General features: G+C 34.6%; 1 pseudogene; it reads left to right on the top strand.

Annotated features, from left to right (window-relative positions):
• The first annotated feature begins 6,138 nt into the window (after nt 1-6,138).
• On the top strand, nt 6,139-12,285 carry LOC149213172 (polygalacturonate 4-alpha-galacturonosyltransferase-like; annotated as a pseudogene).
• Nucleotides 12,286-19,049: the final 6,764 nt, after the last annotated feature.

Below are 19,049 nucleotides of genomic sequence, written 5' to 3'. Positions count from 1 at the left end.
ACAGTTTGCCTATTTACGATTAGGTTCATAATGACCTGGTGACCTAAGGCTCTCTCAACGTAGTATGCCGCACTCCTAAATCCCTTTTGGTCTCAATTATGGTCTGCATGTTTATGATAAGGTCATAGTGGCTTGGTCACCTAGGGTACTCTCGGCATAGTCAATGCCCCCAAAGGATCTAACAAGGTTGATGGACTTAATGGCAAAAGCTCACAATTCTATTCGGCACGTGCCCTTAGGGAAGGGTAGACCTGCCTTACCTATATGGTTGTTCACAGTTGGCTTATTCTTACATTTGTCTTTTTATTAGTTGTTGGAAAGCTTTCCTGGAGGAATTAATGGATAGAGTTTAAGTTGGATTCTGCATGACAATCAGAGTATTCCTACATTACATATTTGTAATTTCATAGTTTCATTCAATTGAGGAAGAACTAGATTCATTGTATCACTTTTGTTTTCCCTTTCCCCACTTATATAGCTATGTTGTAGCTCTGGATTTAACTTTTTCCTTCTACTTTTTCTCTCTGAGATTGAATCTAAAGTTGCCATTACCTAGCAGAGCCTTTTTCTCTTCTATCATAAGATGCATGTGTGTGTAAACCTGTGTAGTTGATGAAATATGTTTGGAGTGGGTTGAAACTGTGAGATTTTGGTGTGGCAGCGATGATGAATCATTTTTTCAATTGAGCATAACATGTCTATATGATATAATGGAGAAAAATGGGAAAAAAGTGAAATTTTTAAAGGGTGCATTGCTCTGCTCTCTTTTGGCTATTCATCTCCAATTATGTTGAATGTTAGAAATGGGGCCCAACTGCAAAACTTTTTCTCTTTCATGAGACTGCAAAAATCTGTCTCCAAATGAATTGAAAATGTAGAGGTGCAATCTGGGTTGTTCTATCACTAGTCTTACATGGGATGTTTGTATTCAAGTCATTCGGGTTATTTTTTTTTAGGTATTATATGATGTCAAACTGTGTGGGTCCTTCTACATGGGTAAATTGCACTTGGGTATTATGGACAATTGAGCCCTCAATTATTTTTTATGCTTTTCCGTTCACTACAGGATCTTTAACATTCATTATTGTTTGATACGTTGAGCATTAAATATCATCTGTGCTTCTGTGTGCTTTTCCTTTCACTACAGTGTCTTTAACATTCAATACTGTTTGATACGCTCAGCATTAAATATCATCCGCCCTTCACCATAAACCATAAAAAAATAAAGCTTTCTTTATATATAATTTATTTGAATGAAAAAAAGGGAGAGAGTGGTGTTTCAATTTCTCTAGTGTGGCATACACCAAACTGTATAATAGAATAAGCATACAGTTCATGGAATTGAAAATCAAATTATATCAAAGCTACAAATTAGAACACCCATTTTTAAAAATCCCCTATCCAGTTTGGGTTTGTTAGTAGTTTTTAATTTCTATCTTCTTTCTTTAATTTAAAATCAACGGCTATAAATGTAATTTTAACGATTGCCATAACTCTTCACTTGGTTTGGTGTTTGGGTTTGTTCTTAGTTTTTAATTTTTATCTTTTATCTTTTTTCTTTAATTTAAAATCAATGACAATAAATGCAATTTTAAGGATTGGCATAACTCTTCACATAATTTTTTAGAGTGTGCTAGCTCAATGGAAGAGCATTTGCTTTAGGTGGTGACATGAATTAATCAATGATTTTGTAGTTCAATTTTAATTAAATGTTTTTTATATCGATTTATTTCAATGGTGAGATATTTAAATGAATATATACATTAAATTTAATTTTGGTTGATAATTTTTTATTTAATTGGTTTATTTAATTAATTATTCAATTAACTACTTATTAGGAGATATCACGACCCGACCATAAAATCATTAAAACAAAGTAACCACGCAGGTAGGTTTTGCTCATACATAAATCAGAATTACAATATACTAGCGTCCATCTTCTTCTATTTATAAGTAAATAGAGTATATCAACACATAGTCAGTCTTAGATAAACAGATAATCTTCGGCTACTTTTATTCTTTCCCATACCTCGCATGCAATAATAATGTACTTAACCAAAACCTTGAATTGATATGGGAATGCCTTATAAGTAGACTATTTGGCGCGCCAAAACATTTCATAGGGGACCGGCGAGGCCCACGTGGGCGGCCCCCAAGCGGTACCACCCAAAACAAGACCTTGTATGTCAGTACACCGCGCGGGGATTACGGGGCGGGCCGCCCAATGCGGACGCGACCCCCACTCATATATTTTTTTGCCTTTGTTCATGAGTTCAAATGTTTGGCTTTGCATCAACGTCTTCAGAATAGGCTCCCCGACATAGTTTTCTCACGGATCAATGAATTACAATAATAGATAACTTCTATAGTAAAGCGTAATTTAATTGTCTACAATTTTTGGCTATTCAAAATTGTTTGAATTTTTACAATTATTTAAGTTTATTTAATTTTGTTCGATCAAATTTTGAAATTTCCCATCAAATTATGCATAGTATTATGGCTAGTTAAAATGATAAAATATTAATTGTGATATTTCAATTTCTGTACAGGGACCTTCCCAGAAACCTCCAACTTACTTACAAAAATATCCAACTGTTTTGAAGCGTTTCGTACTTGCTCTCCAATATCCGGGAGCGGTACCCATGCTTGAGAAGAGAGTAATTGGCCCGTAATTATATTGTTAAAAAATTTTAAAGGTTTTGTTTAATTATTAATTATATTTTAGTATTCTGATTAATACCAAAGTTAAAATAAGCATACATTAATGTTATGTTTAGTTTACTGATGTAACTAAGATTTATTCGCACAGCTGGGCCTTCTTCTTGGATTTCTTCACGCGCAAAGGGGTAGAGTTATTTTGCTTGTGGCGGAAATTTTTTTTAAATCTTTGTTATTATTAGACTGAAAAATGTAAATATTTTTAATTTTTAAAAACAAGGTATATTTTAAATTTTTTGTGATTATTGATTAGAAAATTATGATTCTAATCATCCATAGTACTATATTCATTTTGTCAAAATTTCAAATCCTAGAAAAAAAATCCATCTCAAAATTTATTTATTTTTTACAATAAAGCACTATACTATTTGATTCACTGTACTATTTGTGTCGTGACAAATAGTACACCAACACAGGAATGAGTTTGGTGAGGCGTTGTTTTTGAACATTGCCAATATGATTTAATTAGTTGAAAAATAAACAAATCTGAATTATTGGTGCTCTTGGAATTTGGATTGAAGTGTTTAATCATAAATATGGTTTCTTTAGTATTTGTCACTGTTCAAAAACTTTTACTTTTATCATGGGACCTACTGACCCTTTAGCATAATCTTGCATGTGAATTCTTTTTTTTGGTGGACTTTTACCATAATCTTGTATGTGAATTTAGTATTTGAGACTGTTCAAAAACTTTTACTTTTATCATGGGACCCACTGACCCTTTAGCATAATCTTGCATGTGAATTCCTTTTTTTGGTGGACTTTTACCATAATCTTGCATGTGAATTTAGGTATCACATCGGAAGGAAAATCTAGTGTATGTGGTATGCTTTTTAATTATTATTAATAATAAGGTAATCTTGCATTGAATTTAGGTATCACATGTAAGTCTATACTTCCGAAGGAAAATCTAGTGTATGTGTGGTATATTTTTTAATTATTACTAATAATAAGGTCTTTTTATGTAAGATAATAATATATTTTTCTATGTAAGATATTTTGGTTTTGGTAGTCTTCTTAATAAATGTTTTTTTTTTTTAGAATTTATTTTAATAGAATCACTTTATTTATTATTTTTTTAGAAATGTATTTTTGGTGGTTAATGTTTTTAAAAATGTATATGGTTTTATCTAGTATAAGTGTTTTCATGTAATAATATTAGCTCGATTCATAATAAGATTACTATTATAGATATTTGGTGGCTATTGAAGATATTTTTAAGGAAAGACAATTGAGTTCAAAATTGGAGGATTTACCCCTCAAATGAGTTGTGAGGAATCTCTCATACTACTTTATAAACCATTCATTTGAACTTAAGTTGGGGTGGTGGAGAACGTATGGTCTGCCTCCTTATATTTTGTTTCAAGCTGAAAGGAGGTTTCATAAAGCCCTTCCTTTGACCCCTACGATCTTGTTTTTAGGAAGGAGTTTGAGATTGTAAGTGTTGTAGTTATTTTAAAAATTTCATGAATAAAGGTAGCCTTGATGATCTCATCCACAAATTAAGGCATTGTGTTATGTAAGCTTATCCATGATTTGTAATTATTAGCACAAGACACCATTAAAATCACGTCAATAGTTGGCATCTTCAATATACAAGTCTCAATAAAATCTATTCACATGTTGGAAGTAAATCCAAGGATTATAGAAAGGCAAATGTGATGGGATGATCAAATTCATGTATACTTTGCAAAGAAAAGGTTGCAAGATATTTCAAAGATTAACAAGGTGTCACAATCATAACATAACCTTGCACTTGTTGAACCAGACATGGTATGTTGAAGGAGAATGGTAGTTTTAAAGACCACTGGAAAAGCCTCCATGTACCACTCATAAATTGTTATGCCCCTGACCTGCGAGAAATTCCAGAATACAAAATATGCAAAGAAATACAACCCAGAACATAGAAGAAAATGAGAAAAACAACAAGTATTTTATTATTAAGAGATGAAAGTAGTGTTCACTTGCCTCTTCAAGGGGGAAACCTCCAACATAGCATAGCTCGATTACAAAATAAGACTCAATATATCTCAATGGGGAGTCTTTATCCTTTATATAGGATTCATACTTATTGTGGCCTTCCCAAGCTATTGTCCTCGCATTAAAAATAATGTACATAGACTTTTAAAGAGACAACTAGTCACTGTACTATTTCAGAGGAGTTATTCTTCTTAGACACCCGTGCATTGTGGCTGTAACAAGTTTTTTGAGAATCAAAACAAATTATATAAGTGTTATGACATTAATCCAACACTATGTTTATAAACCAGTTCGTACTAATAGACACAGGATGTGTAAAAAGTATTCTTTAACAAATTTTTTCTTTATTGGCTAGTTGAAATCTACATCCTTACTCCTATCTTGAAGAAAGGGTACTTGCTTCCCTTTCACTTCATAGGTATATGAAAACCCAGTTTTGTAAGCACCCATAACCATGAATATTATACCAACTCCCTATGGTTAGTGCATCAATAATGTAAGTGTAACACTTATCCATGTAGCATTCATAAGGCATTTAGGTAAGGTTTTACTAACACTGGCATCCCAGGCCATTAAGATCTATCCATGGCCTCAAAATAATGTATTTCCTTTACGCAACAAAACACTCATCATTTCTCTCCCCCAATCATCAGTTTTTTTTCTCTTCATTCTGAATGAGAAATCAATCAACAAGTCACCATTTTAAATGTTAGATCACAATATGTTTAGCTTCTCTCTTGTGCTTACACTCTAGTATACTCACAGCTTCAGAATCACGAATCTTAAACAAAGTCTAATGATGTGCATTTAGGGATGCATAATTCACCCTTTCTTTTCATCAAATTACCCCCCTAGCATTCTCTTTACCTTTACATGCCTCAATGCAAGGTAGGCCAAGTTGGTACCTACTCAGTTAAATTAGTAAGTTGAGGGGTGTCATATATACCCAACGCTGCCTACCTGTTCCTCCTCTTCCTATGTCGTAGTGTATGAACAGTTAGCTAGAGTGGCAAGGATCCCCATTAATAATAACATCTATGTTGGCACTTGAATCTGAATGACATGTTTCCCTTAATTATATGTTTTGTTTTTTTAACAAAAAAGGCTAATAGAGATAGAAACCCTCAAATCTATCTACTTTCGACTCCTATGCCCATTTTCATCTAGGTTTTTACCATGTCAGTGTCCCTTTTTTCTCAAAACTGCAAGAAATCAATTGATCTATCCATTTCGTAATGCCTTTGGTAAACTTTTCTATCAAATGCTTTGAAGTATATATGAGATCTAAGGGATTTTTTGGTTGTTGCTGACTTCATATTTTTCTGCTAACCATGATATGGGTTTGATGTAGAGGATTATGATTCAGTCAGGGTTGCATTACTCAATGTCTGTTTAGGATGAGGAGAAGGAGAAATGTGGTGTTAGGGTTGAGAGCTAAAGATGCCTGTGAAAAGAGGAGGTGTGTGGAATGGAGGGTGGCAGGGCTACCAGCACGATAGAAATGGAGGATGGCGAGGTCGGGCTTTTCATCATCGAATAGCTATGGTGGGATTCCTTGTTATCTTTGTGGTCATGGCATTGGTTTTTCTGGAAGCTAGGTTTCGTCACTCCATATCTACATCTATAACTGGTAAGCTTCTTCCTTGCCTCCTCCCTCGCTAGTAAGCTTCTTCCTACCATCCTCCCTCACTGGTAAGCTTCTTCTTACGCTCCTCCCTTGTCAGGTTGCTTCTATCTCTTTTTTTGGGTTGGGTCTATGTTTAATTTATCTTTGTTGGCAAGCATGCCCTTTCTTAATCTCGTAGTATTACAATGAAGTGTAGACTTCTTACAAAATTCAAGTAAGATCTCCATTACAATGAAGTGTAGTTGTCTTATAATATTTTAGAAAGATCCCTTTCATTGAGAACCCACTGAACAATGTATTTATGTGATCTAAGCCTTGGCGGGGAATTATCATCACCCCCAGTTAACCATTGAACCAAGACCCCATGGACCTGCTTAGAAATTTGATTTGCCTTCACCACCCCTGGTTAACCATTAAACCAAAAGCCCATGGACCTGCTTTGGAATTTGATTTTCCTTTTAGCTTTTTCATGGGATCTGAAGGCGTAGATGTTATCAAACTTACTTTTGCACCTCTAACATTTTTCTAGACATTTTGTGAGTTTTCTTTATAGGTTTCCTTTCATTTGATCTGTGTCATGCTGTGAACTCCATCTCTATATTAACACGGTATAATACCTACCAGGAGAAAGATTCAAAGTTTGCACCTCTCTCATGCAAGAGCGAAGGTTTTACCAACTACCCCTAGAGTAATTTCCCTTGCCAAAGATAATGAAACCATTCATCCCAATAGCAAGAAATAACAATGCAGTTTCCATTTTTTAACAAAGGGAAATGCGAAACTACTTGGTGAATTCACTGGGCACTCCTCATTCTGAGGAGGATGGTACTAAGTGTTCGCTGGATTCTACATAAGCTCGATGGGTATTATAAAAATATATTTGTTAAGAGTTCATTTCAACATCTTACTCATGGGAATTGAATCTTGTGGGAATTGAATTTGGGTGGGAAGGGTAACAATCATTCTTCCCATCCCCTCATTATCCAAGCTAGGCCCACTTTTCATCCATAAAGCTAAATCCACTTCTCATCAGTCAAGCTAAAACTAGTTCTGATCCACCCAACCTAGACCCAATTCATAACAACAATCTTGTTCACCAGCTACTTTCTACTATACATATCATTTTCACACTATTCCCACAGTGTTCAGAGCACATTGACCAAAAAAAGTGATAGATATTATACACACCATTTTATTATTCATGTGTAATGAAATCTTGATATTAGCATATCCATGATAGCAAAGCAACACCATTTTTAGTGTTTCACTATTTTTATAGATATTCTTCTCCATCAAGTCTTTCTACCTGACCTTTTATGCATTTTTTATCATTTAAAACAACGGGGCACAACTTCTCGGGAGATGGATCTATTAGAATGGTATTCTCTTTCCACATCTTGAAAACCAATTTTATTTTTCTATGGCCATTTTGTTCTTTTTCAGGATCTGGGCAATGCACTTGCAGTTACGTTAGTATAATCCCAGAAAATAAATAGTGTCCCTAAACTGAAATTTAATCAACCTGAGTGGATCGAAATAGAGAGGAATTATTGAGGATACTGGAGCTCTGTCATGTGTTTAAAATCACTCTTGTCTATTTGTTTGCGGGGTTCATAGGAACAGGTAGATGACTGGAGAAGGCAGAGTTTAACAAAGAGCATTGACTCTCTCTTCCCAAAGGAGGCAAGTATAAGAAACTTGTTGTATTTGCATATCTTAAATTTGTTTTCTCCCCTATTGAGCATAGAATTGAAAATAAACTCTATTTACTGGGCAGGTGATTGATGTCATAACAACTAACACAGAGGACTCAGGAACTATAAACTTGAATATTGTTGGACGAAATGATTTATCTTCCTCATGGGTATTAGAAAAGCCCTCCGAAGCAAACCAAAGGGATATTACTAACTGTGAGGTACGATTGGCGAAGATTTTGGTTATTTTCTCTATTGAACATGTAAGGAAACCTATGTGATGATGATCTATGTAGTTGAGTAGGGTTGTATTAAGCAGGAAGTGAAAAATGACATTGGCAAGGGTGCTTCTCTATTTCTAATGGTGTACATCAAGCAGAGGCAAACGACTTCTGGAGACAGCTTATAAAAGTTACATTCACAACAAGATTGTTTGATCTTCAACGAAGAAGGCAAGGAAAATCCTAAGGGGGGTAAAATGAATGATGAGGTGTAGAAAAAATCTTCCATTGACGAAGAACTTCTTATGAGGTTTCAAGAGGTTGACATAGGAAGTGAACATCGAGACATCAAAGAGAATGATCTTGATGGTAAGTTTTTATTTTCCCTAGTTAATTGGTCTATGATGTTGGTAGCCTATTGTAAGGTAATGTCTAGTCAAACTCTTAGGACAATGGTTGTTGTAATGCAGACCATTTGCAGCTTGAAGAAAGTCCAACAAAAGTTTTGCGGAGGATAAAATTCTTTACTGCACTAGATCGCTACTTTTTGTTCTCATGGAAAAGGGAATTGTTATATTATTTTCCAAAATCCTTTTTGAATGTTACTTCTCCAATAGAAAAAATTTATATATCTTAGATTTTAGCATACTATGCTTTAATTTATAGTAGTTTAATGCTTACAGCAATTGAGTCCAAAGACGAGGGAGGAAAGGTCAACAAAGTTGATTCAACAGGATGAAGAAAAATGAGTTGAGCTTGAAAACACGGCAATTAAACATTCCAAGGAGGTAGATTCTATTGTTCTAGGAAAATATAGCATTTGGAGGCAAGAAAATGAGAACGAGAATTCTGACTCCACTTTTAGATTGATGTGAAAGCAACTGATCATGGCTAGGCTGTATTCAAGCATTTCCTAGGCTAGGAATAATCTTGATTTATACCATGAATTGATGCTTCGTATTAAAGAATGTCAGTGTACATTGGGTGAGGCTAATGCAGATTTTGATCTACCTCAAAGGTAATAGTTTTCACATTGGCTGCTTCTAAATCAAGAGTAGTAAGTGCTTCCATTTTCATTTGGTGTTCATATCCTTTGTTTCTTTTAAAGTTACAATATGTGTGTCAATCTTTCTTCTTTTCATTCTCTTTTTCATGGCCGATAATTGATATGAATGTTTCAGTGTAGCTAAGAAGATCAAGGCTATGGGTCATATCCTATCCAAGGCTAGAGAACAATTTTATGACTGTGTGAAACTAACAAAGAACTTGCGAGCCATGCTTCAGTCTGCAGATGAGCAAGTAAGGATATTGAAAAAGCAAAGTACATTTTTAAGTCAGCTGGCAACAAAGACTGTTCTCAAGGGCCTACACTGTCTTTCCATGTGATTTACCATGGATTATTACTCGCTTTCGCTTGAAAAGTGAAATTTCCTAAAAAGGACAAGTTGGAGGATCCAACTCTTTATCACTATGCATTATTTTCTGACAACGTATTGGCTGCATCTGTGGTTGTAAATTCAATTGTCATGAATGCTAAGGTGAAGTGTTATTAATTTAAAATGCTCTAAAGTTTGGAAGTCCAATAGTTTTGTTGCATTTTACATCTAATATTTGGATCTCATTGTAGGTGATTTACTTGTGTTTGCAAGAATCTCAAAAACATGTATTTCATCTCATCACAGACAAGTTAAATTTTGGGGCCATGAAAATGTGGTTTTTACTTAATCACCCAAGGAAAGCTGCGATACAGGTAGAAAATGTTGATGATTTTAAATGGATCAATTCCTCCTATTGCCCTGTGCTTCACCAACTTGAATCCGTAGCTATGAAAGAGTATTATTTCAAGGAAGATCACTCAACTACACTCTCAACACGTTCTTCCAATTTGAAATATATAAATCCAAACTATTTATCCATGCTAAATCATCTTCGTTTCTATCTTCCACAAGTTTATCCCAAACTAGAAAAGATCCTTTTCTTGGATGATGATATTTTGTTGGAGAAATATTTGACCCTGTTGTGGTCAGTAGATCTTCATGGAAAGGTTAATGGTTCAGTGGAAACTTGTGGAGAAAGATTTTGCCGGTTTGACAAATATCTTAATTTTTCCAATTTGCAGATAACCAGGCACTTTGATCCTAATTCTTATGGTTGGGCATATGGGATGAATGTATTTGATCTCAAAGAATGGAAGAAACAATATTTAACTGGAATATATCACAAGTGGCAGAACATGGTAAGTGTGGAGTGTGGTTTATTTATGTTAATTCCTATGATACTTACTTTAAAGTATTTGAAGTAAATCTGAAGTAATTAGCTAGAAAAATTAATGGGTTTTTCTTTATTCTATTTCTAAGTTTTTCTTTTATTCTATGTCAGAATGAGGATAGAGTGTTGTGGAAGCTTGGAACACTACCCCCTAGATTTTCGCATTGGCTGCTTCTAAATCAAGAGTAGTAAGTGCTTCCATTTGCATTTGGTCTTCATATCCTTTGTTTCTTTTAAAGTTGCAATCTGTGTGTCAATCCTTCTGTTTTTCATTCTCTTTTTCATGACTGATAATTGATATGAATGTTTCAGTGCACCTAAGAAGATCAAGGCTATGGATCACTATCCAGGGCTAGAGAACAATTTTATGGCTGTGCGATAGTAACAACGAAGTTGCAAGGCATGCTTCAGTCTGCAGGCAAGCAAGGACCTTGGAAAAGCAAAGTAAACTTTTAAGTCAGGTGGAAACAAAGTCTGTTCCCAAGGGCTTGCACTATCTGTCCATGCGATTGACCATAGATTATTACTTTCTTCCTCTTGAAAAGCGATAATTTTCTAAAAAGGTCAAGTTCGAGGATCTGACTCTTTATCACTATGCATTATTTTTTGACAATATATTGGCTGCATCTGTGGTTGTGAATTCAATTATCATGAATGCTAAGGTGAAGTGTTATTAATTTAAATTACTCTAAAGCTTGGAAGTCCAACAGTTTTGCTGCATTTTACATTTAATATTCGGATTTCATTGTAGGTGATTTACTTGTGTTTGTAGGAATATGAGAAACATGTATTTCATCTCATCACAGACAAGTTAAATTTTGGGGCCATGAAAATGTGGTTTTTATTTAATCGCCCAGGGAAAGTTGTGATACATGTAGAAAATGTTGATGATTTTAAATGGCTCAATTCCTCCTATTGCCTTGTGCTTCACCAACTTGAATCCGCATCTATGAAAGAGTATTATTTCAAGGAAGATCACTCAACTACACTCTCAACATGTTCCTCCAATTTGAAATATATAAATCCAAAATATTTATCCATGTTAAATCATCTTCGTTTCTATCTTCCACAAGTTTATCCCAAAATGGACAAGATCCTTTTCTTGGATGATGATATTGTGGTGCAGAAAGATTTGACGCCCTTGTGGTCACTAGATCTTCATGGAAAGGATGATGGTTCAGTGGAAACTTGTGGAGAAGGCTTTCGCCGATTTGACAAATACCTTAATTTTTCCAATCCGCACATAGCCAGACACTTTGATCCTAATTCTTGTGGTTGGGCATATCAGATGAATGTATTTGATCTCAAAGAATGGGAGAAACAAGATATAATTGGAATATATCACAAGTGGTAGAACACGGTAAGTGTGTAGTGTGGTTTGTTTATGTTAATTCCCGTGATGCTTACTTTAAAGTATTTGAAGTAAATCTAAAGTAATTAGCTAGAAATCTTAATGGGTTTTTCTTTGTTCAATTTCTAAGCTTTTCTTTTATTGTATGTCAGAATGAGGATAGAGTGTTGTGGAAGCTTGGAAATCTACCCCCTGGATTGAACGTTTTATGGCTTGACCCATCATTTAGATAAGTCTTGGCATGTGCTGGGTTTACGATATAATCCTAGCATGGACTATTTAGAGATTGATAATGCAGTTGTTGTTAATTACAATGGGAACATGAAACCTTGGTTAGAGCTGGCAATGATGAAGTGCAGGCCTTACTAGGCAAAATATATCAAATATGATCATCGTTTCTTACAACAGTGCAATATAAATGAATAGTTGTGACCTTAATATTCATACTGCAATAGATTGTCGAATGTAAAGTGTAAATGCCCTAGATTTTGGTTGATAATTCTTTCTAATTCATTTGTTTTTCCAGTTCCATAGAAGGTTTCTAGTTTATGGCTTAATGAGTCAGGTTTTTGGAGGTGCAGTGGCCTAGAGAAGTTTAAGATTTACAAATTTTATGTCCTCATTGCATTCCTTCATAGTTGGAAGTAAACTCCTATATATGTATTCTTTTCTTTGTTAGTTAATATTTCTCTTTCATTAAGTAATTACACAAATTGTCCTTCCAAGAACATAAAGAAGTACGAGACATAGAGATTTAGGCTTTCATCCAAGGGCAAAACCTCTCAATAGGGGAAATGTAAAGGCCCTAGATTTTGGTTGATAATTCATTCTAGTTCATTTGTTTTTGGAGTTCCACAGAAGGTTTCTAGTTTATGGCTTAATGAGTCAGTTTTTTGGAGGTGCAATGGCCTAGCCAAGTTTAAGATTTACAAATTTTATGTCCTCATTGCATTCCTTCATAGTTGGAAGTAAACTCCTATATAAATATTCTTTTCTTTGTTAGTTAATATTTCTCTTTCATTAAGTAATTTCCTTCCAAGAACACAAAGAAGTACGAGACACAAAGATTTAGGCTTTCAACCCAAGGCAAAACCTCTCAATAGGGGAAATCCCAACAATCCTCCTCTTATTGAATTTATTCAAAATGAGATATCCAACACAAGATTAAAGAGTCCCTCCAAGTCAGCCCTCCTCTTAAAGTCAAGGTCAATAGTTGAGTCTCTACCTAGTCAAAGTTAGAAGCAGCTTCTAAATTTCTGTCCTTATTATAGGTTTAGTCTCTTATTATAATACACTAACTTCAAGTTATAGACTCTTTTCCTTCTATTACTAATCTTTGTCTACTACATCAAAACCTTGACTCTTTACCACAAATATTCAGATCTTGCTACAAATAGATAGCTTTAGATTGAGATTCGGCTTAGTCACAGACTTTGGTTTCTTCAAGTGTTGTAAACTTCTTTTTATCCTCAGTTTTTCTTCTCCCGTTGGATTATAGAATTTGATCTTTTTCACTTTCGTTGTTTCTACCCAAAAAAGGTCTAATATAGGCTAAAACACCTAGATATCATTCTCCATGAGCTTTGAATTAACTAAACAAAGAGTGACTATGCCTGTATTGTTGCCTTTGTAATATTGAAATGTCCTACAATCTTTGCGTGTGAAAAGATGTAATAGCCCTAATTGGAAAACACTGAAACTAGCTCAATTCAGTGTTTAATTGCCATGACCAATTCCTTCATTTTCCCATAGCAGCTATGCTGCAATAGTCTCACATGGAGCGAGGGTTAATTTGCACATGGACATCTCTCTTTTAACAATGAAGGCAATGTGCTAGGCTCTCATCTAATATATGTTCCTAAGATATAATAAACTTATGGTGTATGAGTTATCATCATTATTACTCTTTAGTTATATTATATGTGCTCCATGTCTTTGTGCTCATGGCTTAAATACATAACTCTCCATTGAATTTCTATTAACATCATTCAGAAACTCTTGATTGATTGATGCTCTATGAAATGCATCAGCTCTAAGTTACTCATAATCCACTCTCTTGTTGAGTTAGAGATCAACTGCCACGGTTCTGGAGCTATTTTATTTCCTCAAGGATTTGCTAATTTGTTTCCTATACAACTGTTAAAAATTTCTCTCTCCTTGCCTGGAGTGTTCTTAAGCGTTCTTGGGTGGATTTCTACATACTAGAGTCGTTTCCCTCTCTGCTGAACATTATTTTCATTTGTTGGGGTGAGTTGGAGCTCAATCTTGGTTGTCTAAGAGGCCATGGTTACTAGACAAGGTCATCCATAATTGCAGGAGATCATTGACTTTCTCATTTCCCTTCATTCCCATAAATCCATCAAATACATGGGTGTTGAAATCTATGAGGCAAAGCATTCTTGATGTGTATTTATGGTAGAATGTAATTATATTATAATGTTGTTAAATTGAGATTCATTACTTGAGTGATTCAAATTATATGTTGTTCCATTGGTATTGGGAATCATTACATGAGAACCCGTTAACTATAATTATTCACCAATAACATCCAGAGGTTTTTCTATACTAGAATGATGATTGTCCAATATGATGTATAATGAGGATAAGGTTGAAGAAATGAATGAGAAGAAATCACATTCAGGGGCCAGTGTGGATAAAAGTTGTACTGTAGAAAAAGAAAGTACAACAGTATGGACAAATGTGGACAAATTCTGATGAAGAACATGCAACATCAGCCAACTTCGATGAAAACACAAAGTGTGAATAGTTTGAGCTATCTGATTTCACACTTATTGCATATTCAAATGGCAGATCTGTATCTCCTTGTATTGATAATATGGAAGATCAAGATTACATACAACAATGCATACACGCTTTTACCTTAAGGCAAAGTGTTGGGAAAAATACCCTCAAGGAAAGCTCCACTAAGACAAGTATCAACTCAGTGAGCAAAAACTATTGTAAAGATGCTAGTAGTCAATTATCCAAGGGTGATTTTTGGATGCCCTCACAAGAACTAAAGATTGTATCCCACTATCAAAAGGATCTTCTCTCAACTAAAAAGGGTATGCTAATAAATGCTTATGGGAAAAAGTCACAACACATTTATCTTTGGTTGGGAGTTTATCCATATTGCCCATGATGTAAATAGTTATAAATGTCATGTTGAGTAGATTTTTGGCACACCTTTAAGAAGGTATCATCATCGAATGGGGGCTAGAAATTTAAAATGTCATCGATTGAATTAGATATAGGATTATATTTGTCTAGATGGGAAGGTTGATATAGTTTGAGCTTCTAGGAATTAATTATTGGAGAATACCCTATTGCAGAGGAAGCTTTGGGTTGAATGAAAGTTGATGAACCTACTGTAGAATATGCGAGCTAAATTTTCTATTTTTAATATGTTTTTGCCTTATACTATTTCTTATGACGGATGGCATATGATATGTAGGAAGCTTTTCACTCTATAGAAGATATTCATGGCCTTGTGTATGGTCAAGAAGATTCCTAAACCTCAAATGACAACAATGTGCTATTCAAAGTTAACAAAGATATTTTGGATATTAGAAAGTCATTTGTATCATGCTTATGCATGTTACAAGCTCTATATACTCCAGAAAACCTATGATAAATACTTAGCATAGAAGGATTTGCTGGCATCATCTGGATTGTTGGTTGCCACTGTGAAATGGGATGAGGGAAATGTGTAGAAAAATCATATTCTAGAAACCATTTATCTTTGGTTGGGTGTTTACCTATATTGCCCATGATGTAAATAGTTATGATGTCATGTTGAGTAGATTTTCAGCACACCTTTAAGAAGTTATCACTATCGAATGGGTGGTAGAAATCTAAAATGTTATCTATTGAATTAGATATAGGATTATATTTGTCTAGATGGGAAGGTTGATATAGTTTGAACTTGTAGGAATTAATTATTCGAGAATACCCTATTGCAGAGGAAGCTTTGGGTTGAGTGAAATTTCATGAACCTACTATAGAGTCTATGAGCTAAATTATTTTTATTTTTAATAGTTTTTTTCCTTATACTATTTCTTATGATAGATGGCATATGATATGTAGGAAGCTTTTCACTCTATAGAAGATATTCATGGCCTTATGTATGGTCAAGAATATTCCTAAACCTCAAATGACGACAATCTACTATTCAAAGTTAACAAAGATATTTTAGATATTAGAAAGTCATTTGTATCATTCTTATGCATGGTACAAGCTCTATATCCTCCATAAAAGCTACAATAAATACTTAGCATAGAAGGATTTGCAGCTGATGGCATTATCTGGATTATTGGATGCCATTTCTATTATGCCCTATGATCATAAGCATGGGGATCACCATTTTAAGCTTGAGAATGGGAAGGAAAGAAGTTCAAGAATGGCCAGTCTTCTAAGTTTTAGGATTTAGTTTGGATTCTAAAATGGATACCAAAGAAGTGGTAAGTTATTTCAATGAAAAGGCTTAAGTTCATCTGTCATTGTTTGAGATGTTTTCATTTTTATAGGTTTTTCTAGTATAAGTATTATATTTTATGCTTAGTTCAAGAAGTTTACTTCCAATATGTCTAATAATAATATGTTTTTTTGGCAGTTGTCACGCTCAACACTTCTATTTGAAGTGGTAAGTAATAGGTACAAAGATCATTAAAGAATTTATTTTTGAAATTAAGTCTTTCCTTGATGTTGTTGAGAAGTTAGAGGACACATATATTCTTCTAAGCACTTTTTATGATTTTACAGGTTACCTCCCATATGTCTTTCCATATGTACCTTGTACGTTGTTACTTACCAATGTACCTTGTTACCTCCAAACTTGCAAGTAAATTGTTACCTTCCATATGAAGAATTATCACCCACTGAGATAGAAATCAATGTTTCACCTGCCAAAGGTCCCAATGTTCAATCAAAAGTAGTACCCATCGCAGCAACTCCACCTCCTGTCCTAGATCTTCTTGGTTATTTGATAGGTTTAGGAAATGCACTTGTCCCTAGAGATTAGTGAGTAGTAGGCTTTGGGTGGGTATTAGATAGTCAATTCCATTTCATTTTTTTAAATAACAAATGGAAAAAATTAGCTTTATTGTTGTTAGATGTGAATCGTATTTACTATGATAAGTGTCAACCTCATTAAAGCAACCTGTGATATTTGGTTAATTCTTTGTGCAGGCCTCCATTGGCTATTTTACTTGCATCATCAGTATGTCAAGGCCTTCGTATCAATGGGAAACTTAGATGGTGCGATGGTCAAATTTTTTATAGCTTGAAGCTTTAGAATAACTCTTTTGGTCTTGCAGCTGCTGGACCTCTATAGGTGCACTTCATAAAATGTGAAAATAGTTAAGATGTTAGGTCTATTTACTGTAAATATTGCTAGTTTAATAGGATGTAGATGCACATCTATTTTGAGTCATTTTCCTAAGTTTCGTTCCTGGTAAATTAGGTTCCACCATTGCAGCCTGGTATCTCAGCACACACACTACAACCAATGGTACTATTTCAAAACATATCTCCTCGACTGGAAAATGCTCATTTGTAGGTGGAAGTAACAAATAATCAACAACTTGTTTGGTATTTTAATGATAATATTTCATTTGAAGTTTTATTCACTGAGGATGGCAGGATGGAGCATGCAACATTTCTAGACGTAATAATGAATGATAGGATCTAAATTTTAAGCTTTGGAAGTTTTCTTCATTGATGATGGTAAGATGGAGCGTGCAACGTTTTTGGAGGTAATAATGAATGCTAGGACCATTCCCTCTCCACCACTCTGCCTGCGCCTTCGACTCTGTTGGACTTTTAGGACTTTTGGGTCAGAAGGACTCTGCAAGATGGACAAGTCCAAGAGATCAAAAGGGGAAGAGGAAGAGCACATAGATGGTGAGCTTGTACTCTCCATTGAAAAGCTGCAGGAAATTTAGGATGAGCTTGAGAAGGTAAGTTCTCATGCACTCTAAAAATTGCTTTTGGGGGTTATTTTATTTTATTTATTTATTTTTAAATTGGTTTCTTTCTTATCTTTTTTTAAAACATTTTGCCCATTCCATTCTCTATGTATTAATTTTTTGATTTAGTGGTGCATTTGTGGACTGATTGAATTTTTTCTTTTCCGTGGGCTGCTTGAGAATGATTTGTTACAACCATTAAGACGGGGTTTGAGGAAAAGAGTGGTTTTTTCAGTAAACTCACACTTCATCTTCATATTCTTTCAGTCTTTTGGATATGGAAATTTTGATTGGTTTACATATATTGTTTTTCCAATAGTGTTGAGCAAATTATTTCAAGGAATAATTGAAACTAGAACATCCTCAAATTACTTATTTCAGTTTTTTTTCCATATCCATTTATTGTTTGGGCGTCGGGGTTAAACAAATGTAATATTTTGTGTGATAATTCTTGATCAGTTACAGTTTGCCTATTTACGATTAGGTTCATAATGACCTAGTGACCTAAGGCTCTCTCAACGTAGTATGCCGCACTCCTAAATCCCTTTTGGTCTCAATTACACTTTGCATGTTTATGATAAGGTCATAGTGGCCTGGTCACCTAGGGTACTCTCGGCATAGTCACTGCCCCCAAAGGATCTAACAAGGTTGATGGACTTAATGGAAAAAGCTCACAATTCTATTAGGCACCTACCCTTAGGGAAGGGTAGACCTGCCTTACCTATATGGTTGTTTACAGTTGGCTTATTCTTACATTTGTCTTTTTATTAGTTGCTAGAAAGCTTTCCTCGAGGAAGTAGTGGATAGAGTGCAAGTTGGATTGTGCATGACAATCAGAGTATTCCTACATTACATATTTGTAATTTCATAGTTTCATTCAATTTAGGAAGAACTAGATTCATTGTATCACTTTTGTTTTCCCTTTCCCCACTTATATAGCGATGTTGTAGCTATGGATTTAATTTTTTCCTTCTACTTTTTCTCTCTGAGATTGAATCTAAAGTTTCCAGTACCTAGCATAGCCTTTTTCTCTTCTATCATAAGATGCATATGTGTGTAAACCTGTGTAGTTGATGAGATAAGTTTGGAGTGGATTGAGACAGTGAGATTTTGGTGTGGCCGTGGTGATGAATCATTTTTTCAATTGAGCATGGAGAAAAATGGAAAAAAAGTGAAATTTTTAAAGGGTGCATTGAGCTGCTCTCTTTTGGCTATTCATCTCCA

This window comes from Pinus tabuliformis, chromosome 1_1 (assembly GCF_031772625.1).
Source record: "Pinus tabuliformis cultivar Carrire ecotype Pingquan chromosome 1_1, CPIR1, whole genome shotgun sequence".
Lineage (NCBI taxonomy): Eukaryota > Viridiplantae > Streptophyta > Pinopsida > Pinales > Pinaceae > Pinus > Pinus tabuliformis.
Note: the sequence above shows the minus strand (reverse complement) of the source record. Positions and strands in the feature narration are given on the sequence as shown.